Source organism: Balaenoptera physalus, assembly GCF_965194825.1.
Source record: "Balaenoptera physalus genome assembly, chromosome: 18".
Lineage (NCBI taxonomy): Eukaryota > Metazoa > Chordata > Mammalia > Artiodactyla > Balaenopteridae > Balaenoptera > Balaenoptera physalus.
The window spans coordinates 23,063,664-23,070,875 of record NC_138899.1 but is presented as its reverse complement, the minus strand read 5'-3'; the positions used below and the strand labels follow the sequence as shown (position 1 = coordinate 23,070,875).

Below are 7,212 nucleotides of genomic sequence, written 5' to 3'. Positions count from 1 at the left end.
CAGCTTTTGCCAGGAGGGTTACCAAATGGTGATTTTCTAATTCCATAACTTCTTCTGCATTTGTTAATTGGCATTTAATTGTAAAGATGAGTTTTTTCTTCTCCATATTTACATATTTATTCATTTATTTATATTGGTATGGACTTATGAATTCTTATTTAATCAATGAGCAACAATCTGTTACAATCTTTTTGTGCATGTTTGCTTTTAGTTGTCTCATATTTGTCCAGTGGGAGCCTCTTAAAATTAGAACTCCTGACCTTTCAGGATGTCTCTCTCATTCTTTGAGAATTTGCTTATTTTCTTTTTTTTTTTCTTATTTTATTTTATTGAGGTTTTTTTTGAGTTTTTGAATTTTATTTTATTTATTTTTTATACAGCAGGTTCTCATTAGTTATCTATTTTATACATATTAGTGTATCCATGTCAATCCCAATCTCCCAATTCATCCCACCACCACCCCACCACCCCCAGCCACTTTCCCCTCTTAGTGTCCATACGTTTGTTCTCTATGTCTGTGTCTCTATTTCTGCCCTGCAAAATGGTTCATCTGTACCATTTTTCTAGGTTCCACATATATGTGTTAATATACGATATTTGTTTTTCTCTTTCTGACTTACTTCACTCTGTATGACAGTCTCTAGATACATCCACGTCTCTACAAATGACCCAATTTTGTTCCTTTTTATGGCTGAGTAATATTCCATTGTATATATGTACCACATCTTCTTTATCCATTCGTCTATCAATGGGCATTTAGGTTGCTTCCATGACCTGGCTATTGTAAATAATGCTGCAATGAACATTGGGGTGTATGTGTCTTTTTGAATTATGGGTTTTCTCTGGGTATATGCCCAGTAGTGGGATTGCTGGGTCATATGGTAATTCTATTTTTAGTTCTTTAAGGAACCTCCATACTGTTCTCCATAGTGGCTGTATCAATTTACATTCACACCAAAAGGGCAAGAGGGTTCCCTTTTCTCCACACCCTCCCCAGCATTTGTTGTTTGTAGATTTTCTGATGATGCTCATTCTAACTGGTGTGAGGTGATACCTCATTGTAGTTTTGATTTGCATTTCTCTAATAATTAGTGATGTTGAGCAGCTTTTCATGTGCTTCTTGGCCATCTGTATGTCTTCTTTAGAGAAATGTCTATTTAGGTCTTCTGCCCATTTTTGGATTGGGTTGTTTGTTTTTTTATTCAGGTTCATTTTATTCTTTGTTTTTTCCAGATTTGTATTGGTCATTTTTTCAAAGAATCTGTATTCCTTGCGGTGGAGAAAGATATTTGGAAATATTTCTAAATATTTAGGAATGCAAGATCTGAGTACTAGATTTGCTCATTGTACAGGGGTGTCACTGCCTCCAGGATTTTTCAGAGAATAGATCCCAAAATACATGAATGTTTATACATGCATAAACACACACGCACATACTCCACACAGGCACACATATGTTTCTTTCTATACCTATCTCTATATTGAAAATTATTAGTTTACACCAAAAACTCCTTTTTTATTCTGACACCAATTATTATAGTTCATGTTGCCTTTGACTCTTTCCCTCCTTATAACTCCCTTCTCTGACAGTGAGAAACCTCATTTCATTTTAGTTAAAAATCATTATGTTTTGGCTCAGTCCCTCCCTATATCACAATCCGCAAGGCTATTCTTTACTCATACCTAACAGTCATGCTTCTGTTTACTGGACTGTCTGTAACATTGCTGAGACCTCAAACATAGCTGGGCCACGGGCTTGCAGCTCTAAACCAGAAGGCCACCTTCAAAAAATACATTGTGAAACAAGTGCGGCTATAATGGCTTTTTGCTTCACTTTTTTTTTGTACCTATTACTTTTGCCCCTAATGTTTGCTTCATCTTTACTGTGATGGAGGTACTTGTATAGATGGAGATAGATAAATTGCTAACAAAGAAGGAAAGGGCCATCATCAGCAAGACATAGTATATGCTGTAGGATGTTGGGATATGTTCATTTATTTATTGAGCTAATATATATAATATTATAAATATATTTTATACATGAAATAATATAATATATAATTATATAAACATACATATGCCTGTCTATAAGCATATATTTATGTGTATGTATATATTTTATATAGAAACATATATATACATACACACACATAGAGCAAGAAAGAGAGAAAGAGAGTCAGAGAGACAGAGAGAGACATATGGACCATCTTCTATTTGCCAGGATCTATGTTAAGGCTTATAAAAGAATACATAACTTGCCTGCAATCAAAAAGCTAAAGAGCAGGGAAATGAATATGAAAAAGAATATATTGATATGTGTGTGTCTGTATAACTGAATCACTTTGTTGTGCACCTGAAACTAGCACAACATTGTAAATTAACAATACTTCAATGAAAAAAAAGAAAGTTGAAGATTATAAAAAAAAAGCAAATGTGTGCCTATTAAAATAGTTTTTTCAATCAAAAAAAAAGCTAATGAGCAATCTACTTAGATTCAATATAGATGTCATACTCAACACTACTCTATAAAGTTTGAAAATTTATATATTTATTATAATATTTTAATATTTATCTTATAATATTTTTCTCTAATAGTTTTATAATATTCATACAATATCATGTATATTATAATATTTATATCTTATTGTGCCTAAATTAATTTCAGGGATCACTTTAAAACTGCATACAAAATTACTTCACTATCCAAAATATATTTGATTTTTTATGTGTTTGGTAAAAAAGGGATAAATAGAGGAACAAAATTATTGTCTATTGTTGAGACAAAGTAAAATAATAATGATAATGGTAATGATGATGATAATAATAAAAACTTTATACAGGTTCTCTATAGAAATTAATTCAATTGACTGCAGTTATCTTGTGAAGAGATCTACTGAGCACCTTTGTGTAGGAACACATAAGAATAGCTTATTGCCTTCCTGATTGTTCATTTCCTCTTTGAATAGGCAGAAAATTGTTATCAATACAGAACTCTGTCTTTGAAGATAATTTTAATCACCAATCACACATATAGTTTGTAAATTATCCTGAAGTACAATTCCACAGTACGTAAGAATTTAATAGAACTCACAAAGGCAGGTCCTTAGTGTCAGCTAAAATACAATACTTTCAGATGAAATTACTTTCTAAGCCATAGTTGAGGAAAGGCTAAGCAATTTTCTACAAACAATTATTATTGACTACTCTGACAGTAGCATGATGTTAAAAAGAAATTTATTACTCTGTTTTAGGTTTCTGAATTTTCAGTTTATAGCCTAACATCATGTCTATATCTGATTTCTATTAAGCTGGGAGATGAAGGAGACTGTATGTTTTCAGAGGCATTAAATAGGAGTTTAGATTTTGTTGTTAATTCAGGCTTGACATATTACAATACGTATACTAAGAAAGGCAATTTATTTAGAATGCTTACTGTGTTTTTCTGTCTTGTTTTTTAATTTGGGGGGATTATGTTTTTTTATTATTGATCTGATGTAATTATGTAGTTCCCATGTTAATTAAACTATAATGCCATAAAATAACTAGATATTATAGTCTATCATGCTCACAGAATTTTGAAATTTTCAGATTGAAGACTGAACAGTGATCTAGAAATTTGTCACAGTTTATATGTTATCTTTTACAAATATAGCTTTTATTTGCAAGGTATGTAATAAAATGTAATAATAACCAGAAACAAATAGATGAGTAGCATTTGTTGATTGTTTATAATGTGTGAGGTACTGTTCTAGCCCTTTTCATAAACATTTTGCTCATTTTGTAGAAAAGGAATCTCAGGCTTATCTAAGGTCACATAAAGTGGGGCTGAGGTTCAGAAAGGATCTGTCAACATGATTAAACATTACTCAGTACCTAGTTGTTTAGCATAAGTAAAAGAATATTTTTATATAATATAGTTTTTGCTCAGGATAATGCTTTTATGTTTTATTTATGTTTTTCTAGTTAGAAATTAACTTTCTAATTTTCTTTATTCCACTTAGGAGGACTTATTTTGGTTAACTATCTGTATTAATTATCTGTTGCTGTTGTGAAATACTACCACAAACTTAGTGGCTTAAAAGAACTCAAATTTATTAATATTTTCTTTCATCTTTATCTTATAGTTCTGGAGGACAAAAATCTTAAATGGTTTTCACTGGGCTAAAATCTAGGACTTCCTTTGAAAGGCTCCAGGAGAGAGTCTGTTACCTTGCTTTTTCCAGGTTCTAGAGGCTGACTGTAATCCTTTGCTTGTGGTCACTTCTTCTATCTGCAAGCCAGCAGTTATGACATTTTGATCTCTGCTTCCTCTGCTTCCGTTGTTCCATCTTCTCTGACTTTGACCTTCCTGCTTCCATCTTATTAGGATCCTATAATTACACTGAACTTGCCTGAATGATTCAGTATAATTTCCCTATTTCAAGATCCTTAATTTATCTGTAAAGTTCTTCATTTGTAACAGCAGGAGGGCAACGTGATATCACTGCAATGTGTCAACTCAAAGTACATGATACAAATATCTACAATGGAGCGATATACTTTCTAAACGTTCAAAGATTACATTTAAAAATGTGAGTCAAACAAATAAATCATAATAAGTGTATTCTTTTCCAAAGAATCACAGAAAAATAACTTTCTTATCTTAGAATTTTTGTTTGTTCTTTTAGAACTTAGTAAAAAAATTTTCTTCTGAGGAAAAATTGAAGGTTTTGAGAATCACCACAGCCTATGCCAAATTCCCCAAAGAACACAGAACCAATGATTCAAGGAAGATTGTGAGGAGACGTAGTTGTTGAAGGATTATTTAAAAGAAGCCCTGCATTTTATGTTCTGTGTCCATCCCTATTCAGAGAATTAAGATGGCCGAAGATTTTTACTATTTTTGGTATTAAGTATGTATCTATTGAGGAGATGTGTGCATATAGCTAATCTACACACATAGGGCCCTATAATAAAACATAATTTCATGGAAAGAATAAATTAGATAAGGTTATCCTATATCCATAGTTATTACATTTCTCATTGTGAATAGTTAAACTTGAATTCTGGTTTATAGATAAATTATTTCTGAGGTTGCTGGTGTGAGGTCATGCATAGGTAATATAGTCATTCTCAATGTATCTTGAAATTAACTTTTTTAAGCCTACAACCCTTAAAGCTAGACTTTACAAATTTGTGAATTCATGATGTTAATACTTAGAATGTTAGCTAGAGATGACTTCTCCTAACATCATATTTATTTTACCAGATACCATTTATCAAAAATCTATAACCTTGCCCTTTGCTCAAGCTGGTCTCAGGAGTGGGCAAGCAACTAAGAAGATTGTCAACCAAGTATAGAACAGAAAAGATTTATCCCACAGCCAGTGGAGAAAAAAGAAGAAAATGTTAAAAAGAACAGATATAAGGACATACTGCCATTTGATCACAGCCAAGTTAAATTGACTTTAAAGACTCCTTCTCAAGATTCAGACTATATCAATGCAAATTATATTAAGGCTGTTTATAGGCCAAAAGCATATGTGGCAACCCAAGGACCTTTAGCAAATACAGTAATAGATTTTTGGAGGATGATATGGGAGTACAATGTTGTAATCATTGTAATGGCCTGTCGTGAATTTGAGATGGGAAGGAAAAAATGTGAGCACTATTGGCCTTTGTATGGAGAAGACCCTATAACATTTTGCACCATTTAAAATTTTTTATGAAGCTGAACAAACAAGAACATACTACTTCATTAGGACACTCTTACTTGAATTTCAAGATGAATCTCATAGGCTGTATCAGTTTCATTATGTGAACTGGCCAGACCATGATGTTCCCTCATCATTTAATTCTATTCTGGACTTGATAAGCGTAATGAGGAAATATCAAGAACATGAAGATGTGCCTATTTGTATTCATTGCAGTACATGCTGTGGAAGAACAGGTGCCATTTGTGCCATAGATTATATGTGGGATTTAATGTTTTTAACTTAATACAATGTTTAAAACATTTTTTAATGCCATTGACTGTGTCAATTTTTAACTGAAGTATGATTGACTTACAATATTATATTAGTTTCAGGTGTACAACATAGTGATCCAATATTTTTATACATTACAAAATTATCACCACGATAAGTCTAGTTACCATCTGTAATCATAGAAAGTTATTATAGTATTATTGAACTATATTTCCTGTGCTGTACATGACATCCCTGTGACTAATTTGTAACTGGAAGTTTGTACCTCTTAATTTCCACCTATTTCACTCATCCCCCCACCCCTGTTCCCTCTGGCAACAACCAGTTTGTTCTATGAATCTGTTTCTGTTTTGTTAGGTTTGTTCGTTTGTTTTGTTTTTTAGATTCCACATATAAGTGAAATCGTACAGTATTTGTTTTTCTCTGTCTGACTTAGCATAATACACTCTAGTTCCATTGATGTTGTTGCAAATGGCAAATTTTCATTCTTTTTCATGGCCAAGTAATATATATTCATCATATGTACACACCACATCTTCTTTATCCATTTGTCTATTAATGGGCACATAAACTAAAAAGAGACAATTTTGTGCTAAATAAGGAGGAAAGCAATAAAAATAATGCAATTCGCAATCTGAAGCTTTTGAGAGAAATTCAAGTGAAGAATGACATCTTAAGTATATTTAGTCTTAAATTGTGGTCTGATTATAATATTTTTGTTGAAGTACATTTTTGGTGGTCTTGATTGCAATCTGTGAAGTCATTCAATTTTAATCCTAAATATAGAATTAAATTTAATTAAATCACTGTTGTGCTAGTTTTGGAAAAGTTTTTGCTGTTTTTGTTTTCTTGCACAGATGTCTCCTAATTGCCTGCTTTTAGTGACGTTATTTTAGATATCAAAAATTCACATTCACATTTAACAGCTTTCTAAATAATCAGATGTGAATTAATTTCAGTTTTTTAATACTCTATTCTCCAATTTTGGATCTTTGTTACACAGCTCTTAAAGGCCAGAAGCTCATATTTTCAATTCTGGCAGATGGAGAATTTGCAAAAACTTTTAACAAAAATGTTGGCACATATCCATTCAATATATTATGCTAAAAGTAGCTCTAGTTTTGAATATAAACTGTATTTTCTTAACAGATTTGCTGTTTCCCCCACTCTTAGTCTTTAAGGTGCACAAACCTTGTATGATATGCAAATGACCAATTACATCGTGAACAATTTAATCAGTGAAAAG

General features: G+C 31.9%; 1 protein-coding gene across 2 annotated transcripts in view; it reads right to left on the bottom strand.

Moving 5' to 3' along the window:
• Nucleotides 1-335: 335 nt before the first annotated feature.
• Nucleotides 336-7,212, bottom strand: part of SLITRK6 (SLIT and NTRK like family member 6) — an 881,594-nt gene continuing 874,717 nt past the window's right edge. For both annotated transcript variants that reach the window (XM_082434618.1, XM_082434619.1), the window contains one exon: nt 336-6,742. The gene's annotated coding sequence lies outside the window, so the exon portion shown is untranslated. The remainder of the gene's footprint in view (nt 6,743-7,212) is intronic.